Genomic DNA, 20824 nt, shown 5'->3' with positions numbered 1-20824 from the left:
AAAATGAACATAATCAATTGGTTCAGCATTCATAGGCACTGAGGTAGAATTGTTAGAGTTTGTATTTGAAGCAGAATCATGCAAGCTACCTTGAACTCGGGCCGAGTGGCTCGACGGAGGGAGATCAGCCATCCAAACCTGTACAGGGCATTGAGGCTTGGAATTAGCTTCCTCAACAATGTATGTTGGAATTATAGAACATTTGTTCTCATTTATAGGGATAGTTAGGTTGTCCATTAATTTCTTGGATTTTTGTTTACTCTGCATGGGCTGATTTTTTGGTTTCTTCTGCGGATCAGCTAAGGTCGTACAGTTTTGTTTTTTAAATTTTCAGTTTTCGTTTTCCTTGGTGACTCCGTTTAAATAAATCGAACATTGAAGTTTCAGAACCATTTGTTTCCATGATCTCCTGGTTATTCATAGGTGGCTCAGGAGAATGTAATTGTTGTTTTAAGGGTGGGCTCATTATGATGGGAGTATCTACTGATGCTATACTGGGAGGTATTTTGCTCTATGTCCCGGCCTTTGGAGAGCTCAAGGTAACTTGGTAGGGAATGGTTGTTTCTTGGAGAGTTGAATTAGGGGTGATTTTTGAAATTATGGGATCACTCGAGACTTTTCAAGCGATCCAATCGATTTTCTCTCCCAGTGACTGTAGAATGGAGCTGCAGTAAATTACTTTGTTTTCTATGGACTCATATAGTTTTGGCATATTAAGAATGCTTGTATTAATAGCAGAGAGAGTATTGTCGATAGATAAAGAAGTGGGATGAGGGAATCCAAATGAGGGGCTAAGTGTTGGTTTAGAAAATGAAGTGATAGTCTCTGGAAGCTCTTTTTTGATATAGAGGTTGGGCAAGTTGTCTAGGGGCTGAGTGTCGGGCATAGCATTCAGAAGTATTTCTGTAGAATGGTCTAGGGGGTTAGCAAAGGAGAAGTTGATAGACAGTGCTGATCGTGTGGGTTGCTGTATGCTTCTCTAGAAGGGGCACATTGTATTATTTGTGAGTAAAGGTGGGGAATTCGAGAAGTATCAACTGTGTGTATTATTGCAAGCGTCTAGGGTGGAGAGAAGTAGTTGGGTAGGTGTTTGGCATCGCATAAAGCTGGTTGATTGTTGTTGGGGTCAGGCAGGTCTGTATGGTGGCGTCAGAAAGAGTAACAGACAGATTTCTACACTGTAAGTCTAATAGACACGGCAGGGGTGTGGGGCAAGTCGCGCTGATGTTGGTCAGTAGCCACAGCATTGGAAAGTGTAGTTCCCATGGCACTGTCTTTGTTTTCCAGATTACAGATCACAGATTATTATGAGTCACTCTCGTGGATACCGCACATTACCGCACATTACAAATATCCAGGGCAATTCGAACATTCTGAACGATGTTGGGACACTTCAAATGACGGAACATCAAAAAAAGAGCTGTACATGATATAACGGAAGAAGAGATCACGCAAGTGATTTCAGACCTCCAACGTAGGAAATCACTGGGGCCAAATGGATTCCTAGTGGGTGTGTGGAAGAAGCTTGGTAAAATCTTTAAAATCTTTGCTCAACATTTTTCGAAAGAGCAAGGAAATGGATCAATTCCCCCTGGACTTTTGACAAGCTACCATCATGGTAATAGCCAAGAAGGACAAACATTCTACACTCAGTAATGGAGAAGCTACAATATAGGCCAATGTCCTGACCAACCTATTATTCCAGGTCACCTTCTTGCTAATCCATCGCGATCAATGCACGTTTTGAACTGACAGACCTATCCGTATGACTATTACGTGACTCCACGTGGCAAATAGATTGTATACTCTCATTCAGAGCCTATTCTCAATCGAATTTTAGAATGCATTTGATTCAGTGCTACAGACATTCCTATGGGTAGTGATGGAACACATGGGATTTGGCAATGAAATCCTATGCTGGAATTAATTGCTGTACGAGAACATGGCGGCAGAGGTGGGTGTGAATGGGACATCTTCTAAACTGTTTTCTTTGGAGGGGGCTAGACAAGACTTTCCCCTCTACCCGTTCCTGTTCACCCTGGCATTGAACCTTTGGAAATTTGTTTGAGAGCCAACCCGACATCGAATGGCTTTGTGTGGCCGACTAGACACAAGGACAGAGTGATGCTTCATGCTGACAACCTCCTAATTTTCTTTGGAGACTCTGCTTGCTCCTTTCAGAGGGTGATACAGATGCTTAAAGAATACAGAATACTTAGCAGGCTTACATTGAACTGGCATATGTCAATACTTTTCCCCATAAAAGGGCATGACCTGGCAATCTCCAAGCATTGTAGCTACTATCGAGCCAAAGGCACATTTGAATACCTTGGTATACTCATTTGCACGGACTCAAGGCTGTTTATCAATCACAACATGGAACTGATAACTACCCACGTCCTGCATTGCTAGGGAGGGCTATGGTGTAAAAAATGGTGATGATTCCCAGATACATGAAGGTCCTACAAAATACCCCCATCGCTGTACCAAAATCATGGATATAATGGAAATTATCGGGCAAGGCTCCCAATCCCAAATTGCCCTATTAGCGTTACAGAGCTCTGTATAAGAGGGCAGGATAGGATTGCCCAATCTCAGGATATACTACTAGGTGGGACAATTGGCAATGGCCAAAGAATGGCTACATGATGATCCCCAACTACCCCACATAAGGGCAGAATGTGCCTGTATGAACTGTCCCTCGCTGTTACAAATCCCAAATGGTCGGAAACAGATGTATACACTTCAGTAGCTACACCACAAGTCAACAAGGTTAGGAGAGAATGAACAAAGTGCATGGGGTGGGTAGGTAAACTCACACACTCATAACTGCATTGGTGTAATACAGAACTCTCAGAAATACATAAGATAGGCTTGCCTATACTGTTGATCCGAAAAAAAAAATATTCTTGTTTTCTGAGATATAGTAGAAAAAGAGACATTGATTTCATTCCAAGGTCCAAATTGATAATGTTGTTGACTTTTACACTGTAACATTATAAAATGGGCATTATAAGGAGAGTGACAGTACTTCGTTCCTCACCATATGGGAGGTGTTAAATGATGACAGTAACACTGCCTGGAGGAAGAGAAAGACTAATGAACAGAGGTACTGTAGTACCCATTTACAACTAAAAAGGCAGGAGTTCCTAGTTTATTAGGGATAGCTCCCTAACATTCAAAGCAATGTGGTAGTGTGAGGCAGGCATTGTATCAAGAGAGACACAGGCTCAAAGATACATTTTCAAAACCTTTATTTCTCAAAGTTTCTGGGTTGGTGTAATACCTATCTGGCCCTAACGCTAAAATGGATGATTCCCTTAACTGATGTTTCTAAGGGCCGTCGAAGTCTAGAAGTCCAAAATAAAAGTCTGTCTCTATCTTAACCTATGCTTGCCCTCACTCTTTGGTACAAATGTGTTAGGAAGACTTTCAAATGCAAAATGTGATGGTTCGACAAAAATAGGAAACCAAGATTGGTTTTCTGGGGGTCTGCTCACCAGATGTAGCTTGGTTGGCTCTAAAAGAATGATTTCAACTAAAAGGTACTGTTCATAGGACCCTCTCCATAGTTCAAACAATGCCAACATCTTTAATGCCTGGAGGGTCACTTCCCCAAGCTTCAATTCCTTCAATAACTCAAAACAAGTAAGATTCCACTTTGATAGGCCTCTTAGGGTTCCCTCCCCCAAGCTTAGGCCTCTTCCAAGCTCAAACACAACTATACTTCTTGGGCCTCTCAGGGTTCCCTTCCCCAAGCTTAGGCCTCTTCCAAGCTCAAACACAACTATACTTCTTGGGCCTCTTAGGGTTCCCTCCCCCAAGCTTAGGCCTCTTCCAAGCTCAAACACAACTATACTTCTTGGGCCTCTCAGGGTTCCCTTCCCCAAGCTTAGGCCTCTTCCAAGCTCAAACACAACTATACTTCTTGGGCCTCTTAGGGTTCCCTCCCCCAAGCTTAGGCCTCTTCCAAGCTCAAACACAACTATACTTCTTGGGCCTCTCAGGGTTCCCTAACGCAAGCTCAGGTCTCTCTCAAGCTTGCATACAAGTTCAGCTCTTAGGCCCCTCAGGGATCCCTACCCCAAAATCAGGCCCCTCTTGAGGTAAAAAGAAAACACAAGTTCAGTTTGTCAGGATGTACCTTTTCTGTCCATATATAGTTCCTTCAAAAGGGTAACATCAGAGACTTTCAAAAATGGCAGGGTATGTACTGCTCCTAAGTGTGCCCACTCTGTGCCTTAACCCCTCTCCTTTATCTCCTGCTCTTGATTATCCTTTAGGGGCTTTCTGCACTGCATCCCTTCTTGTTCCCCTCTGTTTCTTGACTTTCCTTCTTGTGCTCACAGGCACCTTTTATTTCCTTCTCCTGTACACTTGTGCTCTCCTCTTCATGCCCACTGGCACCTTTCTTTTCTTCTCTTGCACACATGTACTTTCTTTACCTTTCCGTGCCCACTGACTCCTTCTTCCTTGCTTTCCCATGCACACTTGCACTTTCTGTGAATACTAGCACCTTCCTCCTTGTTTTCCATGCACTCTTGTACTTTCTTGACTTGTCTGTGACCACTGGCCCCTTCCTACTTAGTTTCTCATGCCCTGTTGCACTCCGTTGGGTCGTCTGCAACCTTCTCTCTTGTTTCAGGTCACTCACAACCTTCTTAGCATAGTCCTTTTCTATTGTGTCCCTTGCGCGCTCGGCTTCCTGACATTCTCTTACTTTCGCTCTTTCTCATTATTCTTCTCTCAATATGCTTTCTTTTAGCTTCTTTCCTTTTCCCCCACTTCATGCCGCTTTACACATTTTAATTCGCCTGCTCCACTACAGTCAGTCGCATAATCCTGAGTCTCTCTTTCTCTGTCCCATGCCACTCATCCGAGAAGCAGCACACTGACAATCGATCCCCCCTTGTTGTACGAGCCAGAGATCAGGGTCTCAACACCAGTGCCTCAGACACCATTAGGGCAGATGCAGGTCCCGAGGGAACGAGCAATGTTTTACACACCAACAGCGGCCTGCAAGATACTCCGCTCCAGTTCCCTGGAGACATGGCTCCCTAGCCACGCTGCAGTCCTTGAGACACACCGGGCCAGCATCTCGGCACACATTTCTCTTCTCAGCCGTCGGTCCTGCTGCTCTCTGCTCCTTGGCTTCTCTGGTCCAAACAATATCCCCAGCTTACTCTATGATTCCGGCAGAACCTGGCTTGGGACTGAGAAGGGATCCACCTGCTGGTCTCAGCCATGCAGACTCCTTTCTGCTCTCCTGACTGCTTCTGCTGGCCACGCTGAATACCCCACCTTTTACCCATGTTAAAGGTGTTTCAGATGTGTGTCCTTGGCCTCCCATACCTGACTCTCGTTAGACCAAGTGTTGCGACATGCCTGACCCTTAGGACCCCTTTTCTCCTGGTCAGTCCTGGAATGGTATTTAACAGAGTGCAGGTTTGTCATATCGTTAAATGTCTGCCTCTGCCTGAGTTCATTAAGGGAACAGTCTAGTGTGGAATTCACAAGGCCTTTCCTCTCATCTTCCTCTTCACTGTGCTGTTCCTATGGGTAATCTGTATAACTCTCAGTTGCCTCTTCCTCGTCCCATTATATGTTGGAAATGTGGAGGGGGGGTACGGGGTAAGAATAGTAGTGTCCCGTAAAGGCTGCGGGAGAGTAGGGTGGTGGATATTTGGGAAGGGAAGGATATTGCATCCTACCCTCAGGCATCCCCCTTTCACTCCTCAAGGACCCCCTACTCAGGTGATCCTCCCTCGCTTGTCTGTCCCCAGGGTTGGGATTGAAGCGCAATGGCCCTTCCCTGGCCACCTGAGCAAAGGACACAGAGGGAGAAAATGTGAGGACTCCTCAGGTTTCTCACAGTACCCAGACAATTCTTGGCTTCCAGACGACACCCTGAAAGGTAGTGCAACAACCAGCTTGGTAGCTACATCGCCCAACTGAGACTCATGTGATACAGCTCCCAGGTCACTATGTTTAATTCATTGAGGAGGAGAATGCCTGACTCACTTCTTGTTCCAGGCATTTAGTGCACAGCTCACTGATGAGGCATGTAGTGTCTCAATAATGTTCCCGGAATACAGTGTCCAGCACACTTCCAAGATATGTACTTCCCAGAACACTTACAAAGGATGTAGTGCTCAGGAGACTACCAAGGGATCCATTTTCCCTCTCACTTTCAAAGGATGTAATGCCGCGCTCACTTCCAATGGACACTGGGAAAGCTCAGTTAAGGGTTATCAGACATTGAAGTCACTCAGAGGTCTGTCTTAGCAGCTTCACCAGCTTGGAAAACCTATGCAGAATTGGAAGTGCTTCTTCTGTCAGTCTGTGTAGCAGTTCAGGTTCAGAATTCCACTTTGGGATCCATCATAATCTCGTTTACTCTCCTTTGTTGAGGTTTATTTACTTGGAGAGGACAGTTTACCTGTGGTTGTCTGGCTCCAGGGAAACTGCTTCGGTGAGTGGAGCTTTCAGTGGCCTTGCAAAGTATTTGCCTTTTTCACAAAGGCAACCTGTGCTTTTCAGGGGAGTTATACGGCAGCGCAAATGATGTGTTGGCAAGCCCACTTGAATGCTTTAGCGTTGGGAGTGAGCTCCCAGCACACATGCATGACACGATCCCTGCAGTCGTGTGGGTGTTGGGAGCCCATTTCACAAATGAGAAACGTCAGCAGTTTATGCCTCTGCTGTTGCATACAAAACAAAATGCATGATGGTATTGCACATTCCCTTCTGACTATTTCAAATAGGTGAATCTGAATTCGACCATGTTCTGTACATATCAAAGAGCATTCTGTTTTTGATTCAGAGTGCACTTTGGAATGCGTATTTATTTGCATGAAAAGGGCACCTGCATGTGTACGCCTGTAATGCACGGATTCAGACACACTTTGAGAACAGGGAGCACTTTTTGATGATCTGCACATTTTGGGCGGCTGTGTGGAGCCTCCTTGTATACATTACTGTCAGGAGCATTCTCCCGATACTAATATGGAACAAGTTCTCAGCCCTCGTGTTGGTGCTGGGAGCGCATTCCTCAGTGGCTGGCCCTTAAGGGGGACCCCTGGGTGAAATGTTAAAAAGATAAAACACATCAATCCTTGTTTGTGGTATAAACGAATGTGGGAGTTCAGCAGTTCATACCAGTGTTGTTCACTATAAAATAAATTGCATGACATGGTTGGCAATGACCCTGTCGTACATTGTGCATACTCCAAAGAAAGGGAAAAAATGACAACTTTCTGTGAATTTAAATTAGCTTTCTATTTGTGGATTTTGGATGCGCTTTGAAATGTGCCAAAATACCCTTGATGTAAATACGCTAAGGATCTGCAGAAGGGCATCTGCATGTTGGCATCCATATGAGTTTTAAAACTTTTTCAACTTAAATCGATCCCTAGTGAGCTATGGCTTGAATTGGTTACAGCAAATAGCAAGGAGGGCGGGGGCGGGGGTCCTGCGAGACTCTCTGCCAGACATTAGTCTTGGTTACAAGAGCCTTACCCGGAGTCTTTAGCTCACTATCTTACACAGAGGAGAAATATCCCAAACATATCAGTCTTTGTCCTGTCCTGGGGCAGTCCAGCACTGAAATGCTAGGCAATTCTCATCTGAACAAGAGTACCAACAGCAAATCCAGACACGTCTTTTGGTCTGGTTGAACCTCATCAGTAGGGTGTAGCTGTGTCTCTCTAAGAATAGTGAGCAAGGGGTCCATGTCTGGATTCCCCTAGTAACTTAGGGTGAGACCCAAAGTTACTTGAAATATGCAAATAACAAGGGGGGTCCTGGGAGACTCTCTGCCAGACATTAGTCCTGGTTGCAAGAGCCTTACCCAGAGTCTTTAGCTCACTATCTTTCAGTGGAACCCTTGCTCACTGTTCTTAGAGAGGCACAGCTCCACCTCACTGACGAGGCCCAACCAGGCCAAAACACATGTCTGGGGTTGCTGTTGGTACTCTTGTTCAGAAGAGAATTGCCAAGCATTTCGGTGCTGGACTGCCCATGGGCAGGACAAAGACTGATATGTAGTGGACATTTCTCTTCTGTGAAAGGATGGTGAGCTAAAGACTCTGGTTGAGACTCTAACCCGGGATATATGCCGGTAGTAGAGAAACTCCCAGAACCCCCCTTGTTTTTCGAATTGGTGAAAACCAATTATAGATGAATCTGACATTTTTGGTTCAAATTGACTCATGAGCCATATCTATGGGGGTGGGGGGTGGCTCAAATCAATTCCAACCTTTTCCTCAAACACTTTTCCTACATTCGATGCGAAGACTTGAAGGCTCACCCTTAACCTAGTGCACTTCATAAAACTCTTTTAAAGAACACTTAATGCTCCTGATAATACACAATACTAAAGTGTGAAGTATCAATTGTTTTGTGCAGGCATAAACAGGCATATTTTTGTTATTGATAATTTTCTAATCAGTTGATGCTGGCACCTTCTCAGCCACTTCGATGGAACATGACCTTTCACCCCTTGACAAAACAGGAATTGGCATCACATAGCATTGTTCCTGAGTAAAATACGGTTGCAATGTGACGTGATATACATGTCATACAAGAATGGATCACCATATGTATCCGTGATATTGGTGTATATAGGCCCATATTACCAAATGACTGTGACTGCAAGCAGACATCCAGTGCCAAATGATGATGTGTTATCATATAGCACGTACGCTTAAGCACATTCTATAGAACAAATATACATACATTATCACCCAACCTGTGTTGGTACTCATTTATCAACCACAGAAGGATGAAAGGCTGAGTTGGCCTTGCCGGGCTTCGAACTTTCTACCTGCAGATCACGCACACCCCTTTCAGCAGTGAGTGCTAAACCCACTGAGTTATATTACTGGCTAAAGCTATCTTACCAGCCATAGTAAAATGACAAGTTACGTGTCAATGGTCTCCAAGTCAGAAAGAATATTACACTCTGTAGTGGATACCATTAAACTGGTAACTGAAAATTAATAGCAGGCCAGTTCATCTGCAGGTTTGGTGCAAAGTTGGGCACATGTCAAGCCTGCATGGATCTACTTTTCAGGCTTCCGAGGCTGGCAAAATACATACCATTGGGAGGGTTCATAAATGTGTATTAAAGAATTGAGTAGCGCAGGGAAAGCTGCTCACTCACACGACATCCTGTGCTCAGTGCACTCGTTATCTCATACATGCAACGAAACATTCTGAACAGCATTCCAGAGGATCGGAAAGATAGACACATTACAACTAACATGAATTATGGCACAATGAAATCAAGGGCCACTTTGTTCTATGGTCAAACATTTCTACACTATTCATACGCTTTTAGGCACAAGGATTTTGTCAAGTGAGCGAGGACACCGAGACGGAAGGTCTTGTGATGACTGTAGCAGAGACAAGGGCCGAAAAAAAATGCTATAACTGCAACTTGCAAAAATCAAAATACATAGTCTGAAATGGATGCTTATTCTACTCTAAACGCTTTTTGGAGATTTTTGTCTGCATTGTGAATTTGAAGTGTTTAAGAACAGACTAAATCAGTGACTCACCCCCTGAAGTGTGCCTGAAATAAACCTTTAAAGAGTCTAGCAATTATTGTATAGAATTCCAGAAAGACACATTATTTGTTATTCCTATTCATTCTTATTTAGGGTCACTGCTCAAAGTGTTTTAATTTTTATTTTATTTTAAGAGGCCTGAACAAAAAAGCCAGCAGCTCCAAAAAACCAAGAGCCCAATAGCGCTGGCCCCAGCCCAGGAGCTTCCTTTAAAAAAATAAATAATAATAATTGTCTTTTTTTTAGGGGGTAGCCAGGGAGACCACAGTGGTAGCAAGGGAGACCTCGGTGTTCGCAGCTGTGACCCCTGGGAACTCCCAAATAATGTACCTGATCAAGACTGTTCCAGATAGGAAGCGACAATTCATATTTGATATCAAAGACATTTTATTGAAGGTATTTTGGTAAAATTGGCAGTGCTAGACCCAAAATGTGCAGGGACGTATGTGGACATTTGGCTTATTGTAAGTTATATAACTGAAGTTACACTTACTATAAAACATATGTTCATACACAGTGATCTCAGGTTGACCCAGAATATGCATGGAAAGCTGAGGCACTCATTTTATTCTTTACATTCTGGGACTGTTAGTTTTTCCTTTCCAATTTTTAATTCAGAATTGTCTGTCCTATAAGGCCAAGCAAGCTCTATAAATCGGTGACTTGCTTACACATGGCATGAGGAGTCTTGAGAGTTCTGCATATTGATGACTGACTGTGTTGTTTTGTGTTTTAATGTTAGTAAGACCACTCGAGCAGCGACACGCCAATTGAAGTACACATTTGATATCGCTTCACCTACATTGATTTTGTTCCTGCTTTAAGCAGCAAATCCAAACTAATGACAAAACACAACATTTTCATTTTTCCGGGGCATTCACAAGCCTTTCAACTAGAAGCAGGCCAGGCAAGTGTAGCCCAGTCATGTTTTTTCTTTTGCATGTTGGTCCATTTAGTACTTCAGAGAAGAACACAATGCAAACTGACAAGTCCCCCAATTAAAAGAAACATGAACTCGCTGGGATACATTTGCCTGATACGGCTCTATTTGAGAGCCCTGTACATTTGCCTGTGCATTAGATGCTGTTAACAGTCCAACCAAAACATTCACAGAGCGTTTTCTTATGGCATTGCAGCATTCGAAAACGCTTCTGTGAATCAGGCCGAAATGTCTAGACCAAACCATTGTATGCATTCACCGCAATTTAAAATCATAACTAATGTGAAAACTGAATACACAATCATTGCAATTTAATAAAGCAAACCAACCAGACATTGCATGTCAATGCGTGGGAAAGAAAGGCAGAGGAAGATGTGGGGGCCATTACATATGTGGGCGCAGGTTCTAGTCCAGTGTTTACTGTACTCAAAGTTGGTAACCCTAAATCCGGCCATCCATACATCACACATTAGCAATATGGGTGTGCAGGGTTGGGAGCAGGATGACTAGATTGGCAGCCTGGACTGTGAAGGTGCATGTTGATCTAATAAACAAGAAGATTTTATTTTGAAAAGCACTGGCTCCAGATGTATTTAAATAGGACTACTATACTGTGACAGAGCGAGTATTATACTTTATAATAAATTCACAATGCATAATTGTTTGGGTAATTGTTGGAAGATTATTTTTTTTATGAGAAGTAGTAAGAGAGGGTCACAACGCCACACCGAACGCAACTGTATTTACCCCTCTAATTACACATTAATCACACGGTCAACATGTGCACAGAAAATTGACCGCTTCCATCAGACACACAGCACATAACTATCTGCCAATCCTAAACTCACTCCCAAACCTACCCAGGCAATTAGAACGGATTGATGTGTTTACAGTTGACTAGGAAAAGTAAATTGCGTCATAAATGCGGCCTTCATAATTCAAAGCGGGCCTCTAGGTTTGGCAGCCAGGGCATAAAAACAACTGACTGGATTATTAGAGTTGTGTGACCAATCATTCGTGGACGCAGTTTTATTCATTTTTGAAAGATATTTTCAAAATGAGAGCACAGGAAGATGCACACAGCTGAAGGAAAAGGTGCAGTCCCTTTTTTGTCACTGCAGTCATCAAAAAGCAAGGCATCCCATGTGTGTACACACCCCTTGCTGCCACGAGCGGGATACTAACCAAATCTGAATATTTGCGTCTGGGAAAATTCCCTAATGGCAGTTTGTATTATTTAATGGAATACCTTTGGGCCCTATGAGACAATCTTTGAATGTGCACTGTTGCATGATATTCACACTAGGGCAAAGTTGCCATTGGCAAAAACCTCTCCTTCCCGTACATTTTTGCACCAGGGCAAAGTGTGCCCTATTTCTGTGCAGAAATGATTTGAAAGTATACGTTTTTGCAATAGAGCAGTTTTTGTTGTAATGCTAATACCATGAAAAATGGCACTTGCTATATCTAGTTATCAAGTGTTTATATTGCGTCATTTGCCCATGGCGTCAAGACGCTCACAAGACAATAACAACAAAGAACAAAGATGGCTGATTACAGTAGGAAAATGTCAGTCTGGAAAAACAAAACAAAAGAGCATAGCTTGTACCCAGGTCGAAAATAAACGTTTTTTTATTGTTTTTTAAAAAGAAATTGGGCACTTGATGCGCAACCCATCAGAACAGAGGGAAGCTGATTGCAAAGACTCTGGCCTCAGGCATGGAAGCCAGAACCTCCAGTCTTTTTCAAGATGACTTGTAGTTACTGCAAGAGAATGTCTTTGTAAGAGCAAAGGGTTTGTCTAATAGGAACCCTGGAGACTCTGGCTGAAAGATAATTAGGAGCTTCACCAGTCAGGCACTTAAAGACTATGATGGTGCCTTTAAACCTGATTCTTTGACCAACAGGTATCCACTGGAGTCTCCTTCAGGTCTCGGTGACATGGGTCTGACGACCGATACAACAGACGGCCCAGATCGCTCCATTCTGAATCACCCGTAAACGTTTGACATTGGCCTGAGAGGATCCAATAAGTAGGCTATTGCAGTAGTCCAATTTGGTATTAATGATGGCAGCCTCAATCATAGCCCTATTAGTTTCAGAGAGGTATGGGCGAATTTGACACAGTAGATGAATATAATAGGCACAGGGAGATTTAAGATGTAGAAAGTGTTTTTTGAAGGAAAGGTGGGAGTTTTTACAGATTCAGAGACCTTGATAATGTTACCTGCGATGGAGAAGCTATTATAAGAAGAGTTGAGGTGGTGTAGCTTAGTTGGAGTGTCCAGGATAAGCAGTTCCGTTTTCTTGTTGTTCATAGCCAGGGAATTGGTGGCCATCCAGGATTTAATTGCATCGAAAACTTTATTTACAATATCTAGGACTTTGCAATATAGGCCCGATAGTTCAATCAAAATCTGTAGGTCATCTGCGTAGTTCGCAAATCGTACACACAGAGAGGATAGTAGGTCACCCAGTGGTTTAATATAGACGTTGAACAGAAGTGGTGACAGGCAAGAACATTGCCGGATGCCACATGTCTAGGACGCTTTTTGAGATTGTGCATTGTCCTTAGACACAATGGCGGTTCATGGACTGAGAAATTATCTGAACCAGCTTGCTGCAGAATCAGTACAGCAAGCAACCTTGACCAGTCTATCAGCCAGAAGGGTGTTATCGGCCAAATGAAAGGGAGCCGACAGGTCAAGAAGAAGTAACAAGGCCTGTCCGCCCTTGTCAATTATCTCTGCAATGTTGGATATAAGTTCCAATAGAGCTGTTCAAGTTCTGTGATTTACACAGAGCCCAGACTGACCAGCAGCAAGAATGTTGTTTTGTGGCACAAAGCTTTGATACTGGTTAAAAGTCAGTTTGTCTAGACTTTTTAATAATAAAGGAACTTTAGTGATGGGCCGGAAATTTCCGTGGTTACTGGAATCTAAATTCTCCTTATTTTAATAGAGGTGAGATCCAACCCTCCTTGATACTATCAGGAACAGAGGCTTCAGACAAAGACTGGCTAACAAATGGAGCTACCCACGGCACTAGAGAGCTCTGAAATCCTTGGAATAAAAGGGTAGGGAAGCTATCCCCTTTGCATGATGTTGGTTTCAACTTAAGCATAATATCTTGAACTTCTCCTTCAGATACCTCATGAACAGAGAACCAGGGAGACATCGAGACGTATGGCCGGGGGACCAGAGATATTAATTTACCCTAAGATTGAAGTAAATTGAGTTGGTCTGTGATAAATTGTTGGTGCAGTTTGATTTTCTAAGTAAAGAGCCCTGAGTATGCTGGCACCATTCATTGTCTGCTTCAGAAAGGGTATCAGCCGCGCTACCCTTTAGTTGTTGTAGGACTTTAAAAAGTACCCTGGCTTGTATTTGACGGTCTCAATCCTAGCATTGAGTGTTTTTTCCTTGACTGTCAACAGGATATTCTTGAAGATTTTTACAGTGGCCTTGTAAGCACTGAGAGATGCCTCAGTTGGATGTTTACGCCAATAGTATTCTGCTCTCCTTTTTGCTGTCCTAGCAGTGAGCATCTCTGAGGAGAACCATGACTTAAAGAAGTTGGCTTTTTTTGATAGACTGTTTAGGGGGGCTAGGAATTTATATGTATGATTGATAGCCCTTCTGAAGATTGATGTAAAGTCGTCATCCAAGGAGGGGTGTCATCATCCAAGGAGGGAAGTAAAGGAAGGGTGGTCGAGGCAAAACCTCATGAGCGATACCCTTACATTTTCTAGTAAAGACAATTTGGTTAATGGGCAAGGGGGATTTTACAGTCGCAGAAGGAAGTCCAATCTCAAAAGCAAGAAAGAAGTGATCCAACCAAGGACAATTCTGGGCCTTGATATATGAAAACTCCATAATAAAGGACACAATCCAATCTAGGATATTGCCACCAACATGAGTTGCTTCTATAGTGTGTTGTTTAAAGCCAAGATTTGCTAAGGTATGTAGAAGGGACACAGCATCTCGACATGATGCTTGGGAGGATAGCTCAGGGGCAGTGTGCATGCCTTGGAAGCAAGATGACACGGTGCAACACAGGTTCGATCCCCAGATCCGCACTTAGAAACCTCTGGCTATTAAGCGCATTATAAATAACCAATCACACATCATAATTATCATGAAGGATCATTTGCCCATAAATTGAAGTCACCCAATACCAGTAGGGGTGAATGTGGTTTAGATATACAAGAAAACCACAAATTGTTCCTCAAACAAAGGCATGACTTCCGATGGCCTATATAGAAGCAGAATACTGAGAGCGGTCACAATGTTAATTTTTAACTTGACTAACATGGACTCACAATGATCAAAGTGGGGTTTGTCAGATATGTACAGTTTAAGGGTTTAAAAAAAAAATCATGGCAACTCCACATCCCCATCATGTGCCCCAGTTAAATATGCAGGATATCATATCCCTCTGGAACAGCCAATAATGTGGAGTGAAAGGCGGCCTTATGAAGCTAAGTCTCAGTTATGCCCATAAGATCAGGTTTTGACTCAAGTGTGAAGTCTGCCACTTCTAGTGTGTGGAAAACCAGGGAGCGTGTGCTAAGTTGCACACGTTTTAAGCACATTAGTTTAGCCAGGTGGGAGGGTTTGGGATCAAAGTGCATGGTATCACTTGTGAAAGTCATGTCCTTTTGATTCTGTGTGGTGCATACAGTTTCCTCACCTAGGGGAGCAGATGTGGGCCAACATTCCTTTCTGTTAACCTGTTTCATCGAGCATCAGGTGAACAGGCAGGACAGGTTTAGGAGCAAGCTCCTCAGCCATAGTTGCAAGCCTTACCCGTCAGTTCCTCTGACATGATATTTACAGGCACGGACCCCAGGCGTAGGTACAGCCCTGAATGGAGGCTTCATCAGCACTAACCAGACACTAACCAGCACAAACCAGTTAAAGACGCGCCGGCATTGGCATGTCTGGCTACATCTATTAGAGAGCGGAATAACTACATAGATTATGGGTAGTTTAGTTCTGAGCTCTAAATGTACTTGCCCTCTCTATGCCACTGCTACTCTCCACTCGTCACATTACTACTTTCCTTTCTACAGACTACTACTACTCTTACTACTCTTGCCTTGCCACACTACTACACTGCACTCTCACCTCCCACGGTCACCCTCCTTTCTCTCTCCCAGTCACCTTCTCATTCACTCTCCTTCACCCCCTACTCTTCTTGTCTCGAAAACAGTCTTTGCACACACACACACTCACAGCCAAGTAACACTTTCTCCAACCAACTGATTCTCAATCAGCATTCCTTCTCCATGCTCCTCTAAATTGTCTCTTGGTCCTCCTCCTTTGACCTCAACCAAACAACCCATACCTTCTGATTTAATATGCCCCTTTTTATCTATTACCCCTCCCAACCCCAATTGGCTCACTTCCTCAGCTGGTTTGAAGAGCAAAGATAATTAGCTTTAAGCCTCACCCTCTCCCCCCTTCGAATGTGGGTCTGCCTGATTTTGGGAAAGTTAGCCCACTCTCAGAACACGCAATGTCCCAGTTCATATTGCGCCAAGTGTTTAGTTTGTCGACTAGATTTGCAGACCGGTCCTGGCCCATTTGAAGGTAAGCTGTATTTCTGTGTCATGTAGACCACTGGAGCTTCCCCATGAATGGGCCACCATGCCCACAAGATCACTGTTTCTCCTTTTCTCTATTTAGGTTGGGCTGCTCACTCACTTTTCCGCTGCAAGGCCTTCTGGGGGATGTAGAAAAAAAAGTGATTGGCCAGCGCTGTGCAATACAGGTAATGGGCCAAGACAAGATGATACTAATTTCATTCATGCAGGCACACGTAGAAGAGACCAGGACGGTGGCCCTTGCAGTACCCACACCCCTCCTCTTGGGCATGACTGGCTCTGGTAAAAACCCTGGAAGGTTTCCCACCACAGGGGATAGGGCCAGGTCCCGACTATGTCACACTGAAAAAGTGTGTTCAAGCACTAATCCTAAAACATGCATTAATTATACACCTGGCTAACAAACATTTTGCATTGTCCAATCAGATTTCCTGATTTCTTTTGCAAGTAATAATTATCCTCGGCACACTTTTTTAAAAATGATCCATGGGTTCTTTCTGATTCAAATAGGTTTTTGGGTTCCCGATGAATTTTGTTCCTCCACAAATCTTTTAAAATCTTCTTCAAGAGCCATGTATTTCAAGTAAAGATCGGGATTAGTTTGGGCAGATTTAGGCTGATTTGTGGTAACAAATTTTAAATAAATACAAAATAAAAGTTTTCATGAATTAGGGGAACGTATTGGGGAAAATGAGACAATGATGAGGCTGTTTGGGGATGTTAGCAAGAGGAAATGAAGTCCTGTGCTACTGCAATTGTTAACCCAATGGGACAGCACATTCAACTTTGCAGTTAGATATCTCAGTAGATTAATGCAACTACTGCAGAGAGAGATCCATGTGCAACCTGCATGTCCCAGGTTTGAAACTGGGTTTCGAAGAACTTAGCATTTAATCTTTCTGAATTTGATCAAATTGGTAAAATTGAATTGGCGATGTGTATTATTGAATGCCAGACTAGCAGAGTCAGTCACATGTCGGGCATGCCTGGGTCTAATTTTCATTATTCAAGAGTTGAAACATTGCAAATTATTGAGGTTAATAAAATGACAATTCAGGGAATTCATAGCAGACAGACGTCTGAACAGCCTTCATGGCTGGGGAAGAGTCAATCATGCATCCGGGGTGCATGATGTTTCATCCTGCGGAGTTTGCTTCTCCAGTAGTGCCAAAGCAGAGTCAGCCAAAGGACAAGAATTCATGACGTAAACTCTGATCTTCCTCAAAGGAATGCCATTTAGTCAGACATGATTTCAATGTTATGAGTTCTGTACCTGGAAAGAAATATAGAACACATCTTCAAAAAGAGACGTTAGGGTGCAGGGAGTGCCTTGTATGCTCCTTAAGTTAGTGCATGTGAGTGGCTTGGCCAGCACACTCTTTCTACTGCAACCCAGCACCCTAAACATGTGCAAGTCACCTTAATGAATACAGTAACCTTAACATTTCTCTTAGTAATGCACATTTAAAAAAAAAACACTCAACAGGTTATGGGGCTTGACCCTTTCAAAGTGTAGCAGCCCCCTGCCCCAACTTGTGGATCACTGCATGGCACTAGCTCAGGTCAATAATCACCTGGACATACAATCAATTATCATGACAGAGGAAAAGAACTCTGGAAAACATTCCCAGTGGAGAAGACCAGCACAGTGAGGGAGGACATGTATCTTCCTGCTAAAAGCGCACAGCAAAAACCCTTTTGAAAACTCATGTATAGTAACACAAAGCTCTGTGGATAACAAAAGACTGGTGACAGAAGGAAGTTGGCCATAACAGTGAGTGGCAAACTGGGGCATTGCTTGGGCAGCCATGCGGTGGGGAGCACTGCTCGAGAGCTCCTCATTGATCCTGAATGACATCTGTGAACACTGGTAGAATTCACAGCGAAATTTCGCTTAACCTACAAATACAGGCGTCAGAACTTCTACAGACCATCTGGGGAGCCTCCCACAGATAAACGGATGGGACTTTGTGGAGAAAAACGAAGGTGAAGATCCAGCCCGTGTATCCAAAATGGTGAGCGCATGTTACGAGGTAAGCTAAGAGGAGCTTTTGTACCTCAAAGCTGGAGACCAGACGTTTAGGAGGAGAGAGTCAGAGCAGAGCAATGCTAGCGATAACCCGGCGGGTGGCATACATTGCAAACGTTGTGCACTGCAGAGGCTGCACTACCCCTATGCGAATGTGGGTCGGAGATAGGTAGGCGCAGCCTGGACGTTTGGGCAGGGACTGCACCTGGCGCTAACTCGGAGCGGGAGTCCTGTCAGTCCGGCCTGACTGAAGACAAAAACATCCCGGGCAGGGCGGCAGGGGACAGGCTCCTGGGAGAGAGTTGTGGGCGCCGAGCGCAGTGCACACTCGTCCAGTGCCTCGGTCGGGGGCCCACACCACCCCAGCCCCCATGAGGGTTGGCGCACTGGTGGAGGTTCCAATGAGGAGCATTACAAAAGGACCAGCGGGAGCCCAGGCCCACAGGGGGAGGCATACCCACAACAAAGGAACATAGCAGAGAGTGTTGCAGAGACCCTGGCCCTGCGTTGCACAAGCCTGACACTTTGAGGTGCGGCAGGCAGGGAGGTGGAGGACACAGCTAACGCTGCACGGACATACGAGGAAAAGGCCATACCCAGCGGTCAGCGTCGGAGGAGCTGCAGGAGCCCAGATCTGCCCCGGGTGCATACAACCCTGAGAGTCCCTCAGGCATTCTCAGCGACGCATAAGACCAACAAATAACATTGAGTACCCACGAGGAACATTAGTGAGACTTACATTAAGCTGTCACAAGGGAGACATATCCCACAGGCTCACAGACAGCCTATGTACGGCAGTATAAACTGTGAGACATAACATGTCATGAATATATGCATATGTACATAAGCCTGCCGCCTGTGCGGGACATACCAGCAGCAAAAGGGGACAGTGGGGAAACCATCATACAGATCGAGCCTGCGGTGCACAGGCACCACAGAGGGCCAACAAGATCAGTACTGAAGATAAACACTAGTAGATGTGGGAGAATACAACCCACTCGCTGCATGAAGTAGAAAACAGAAGGCAAGGCAGCCCCAAGATAGATCCTGGGTAAGGGCAGAGAGAGGATAACGTCCATTTTGTGGCAACAAGCAATGACAGCCGGGTCAGGCTACGTGTGAGACCACAACACACCTGCTGAGAGGTACAGTGGGGCCAAACCGAGTGGTCGAGCACCAGGGAAACATTAATCACCCAGTCCGAACAAGGATCAGCATAGCACCCCAGGCACGGCACGCGGACAAGGGCCAACCCACATTGCTGGAGGCAAATGTGGCCTCGTCCAGTGAAGCACAGCAGGTAGAAGGCGAGAGCTCGATACTGAAAGCTATAATGGCCCTGAAGGCGCCGATGGAGAACAAGTTGGACACAGCCATAGCGGCTCTAAACCTGTCCCTGGAAAACAAAATGGACACAGTGATGGTGGTTGTGAACCTACCCTTGCAGGACGTGTGGACCCTGGCAGACCGTGTGGGCACGACGGAACAACAGGTGCAGCAAAACGCCACCGATGTTGCAACTACCCAGATTCAAATGTCGGACATGCTCTGGAGGGTCAAGACCCTGGAACAGAGGATGGAGGACACAGAAGGAAGGGCTCGAAGGAATAATAGTCAGATAATATTCAGATAATATTCAGATTGTTGGATTACCAGAGGGAGAGGAGGGCCAGGACCCTACAAATTATGTAGAGAACCTCCTGCTCCAAAGGATTGGTGCAGGGGCACTATCCCAAGGCTTTGTAGTGGAGAGAGCCCACAGGCTCTGACTAGAAGGCCCCAGCTGGGAGCCCCCCCAAGATGATCGCAAAAATCATGAACTTCAAAGACCGAGAGAAAATACTGATGTTTTCCAGAAAAGGGGGGTCGATAACTAGGAACTCCTCCAGAATAACGATCTACCCAGACTACACAATCCTGTTGCCGAGACAACGAGCACGCTTCGGCCTCACCAAGGAACACCTCAAAGCAGCAGGAATACTGTACATGCTGTTATACACAGTGAAACTTAAGGTGACACGAGGGGGCAGATTGCATTTCTTCGACACAACAGAAGAGGCCCAAGCATGGATGGATCAACAGGGCATCACCCAGGGGAAAACCAGGAATGCTATTAATGACACAAACCCACCCAGGGAACGACGGGAATGAGACTGCCATGGGAAGATGGATCCGACGCCATGGGTAATACACAAGCCAGATGGAATATAATTAAAGGAGCAATGAGAGACAGTATTACTGCAGATGGCAACAAGACACGTAACCCCAAGACTTTTGTTAGTTAGGATGCCAGTTTTAAGGCACCACGCTGTCGCAGGCCGACCCCACCTCATTGGGTGAAGCAAGAGAGGCAGCAGAGCCCGAGCGAGGGGAGGGTGGTTGGACGTTTGTTTAATAGTTAAGGATAGTGAGTGGTTAGTTAGGGGGAGTGAAGGCACGAGTGGAGGAGGAAGCAACAAGCGGCTGAGACTAAGACTAGATGGCAAGCAAATAGAGAATAGAGCAAATGCCCAAATAGCTATGCTACAAGAAACACATTTAACGGCGGAAAAACAAATCAAGATAGCTAAGAAATGGGGAGGACAAATGTACAGCTCAACATACTCGAACTATGCCAAGGGAGTTCTGATGTGGATAGCTCTGAGAGTCCCCTTTAAACTAATAAGACAAGAGAAGGA

The sequence above is a fragment of the Ambystoma mexicanum genome, chromosome 6q (genome assembly GCF_040938575.1).
Source record: "Ambystoma mexicanum isolate Mex_15411 chromosome 6q, UKY_AmexF1_1, whole genome shotgun sequence".
Classification (NCBI taxonomy): Eukaryota; Metazoa; Chordata; class Amphibia; order Caudata; family Ambystomatidae; genus Ambystoma; species Ambystoma mexicanum.
The sequence above is the reverse complement of the archived record's forward strand: the minus strand, read 5'-3'. Positions refer to the sequence as shown.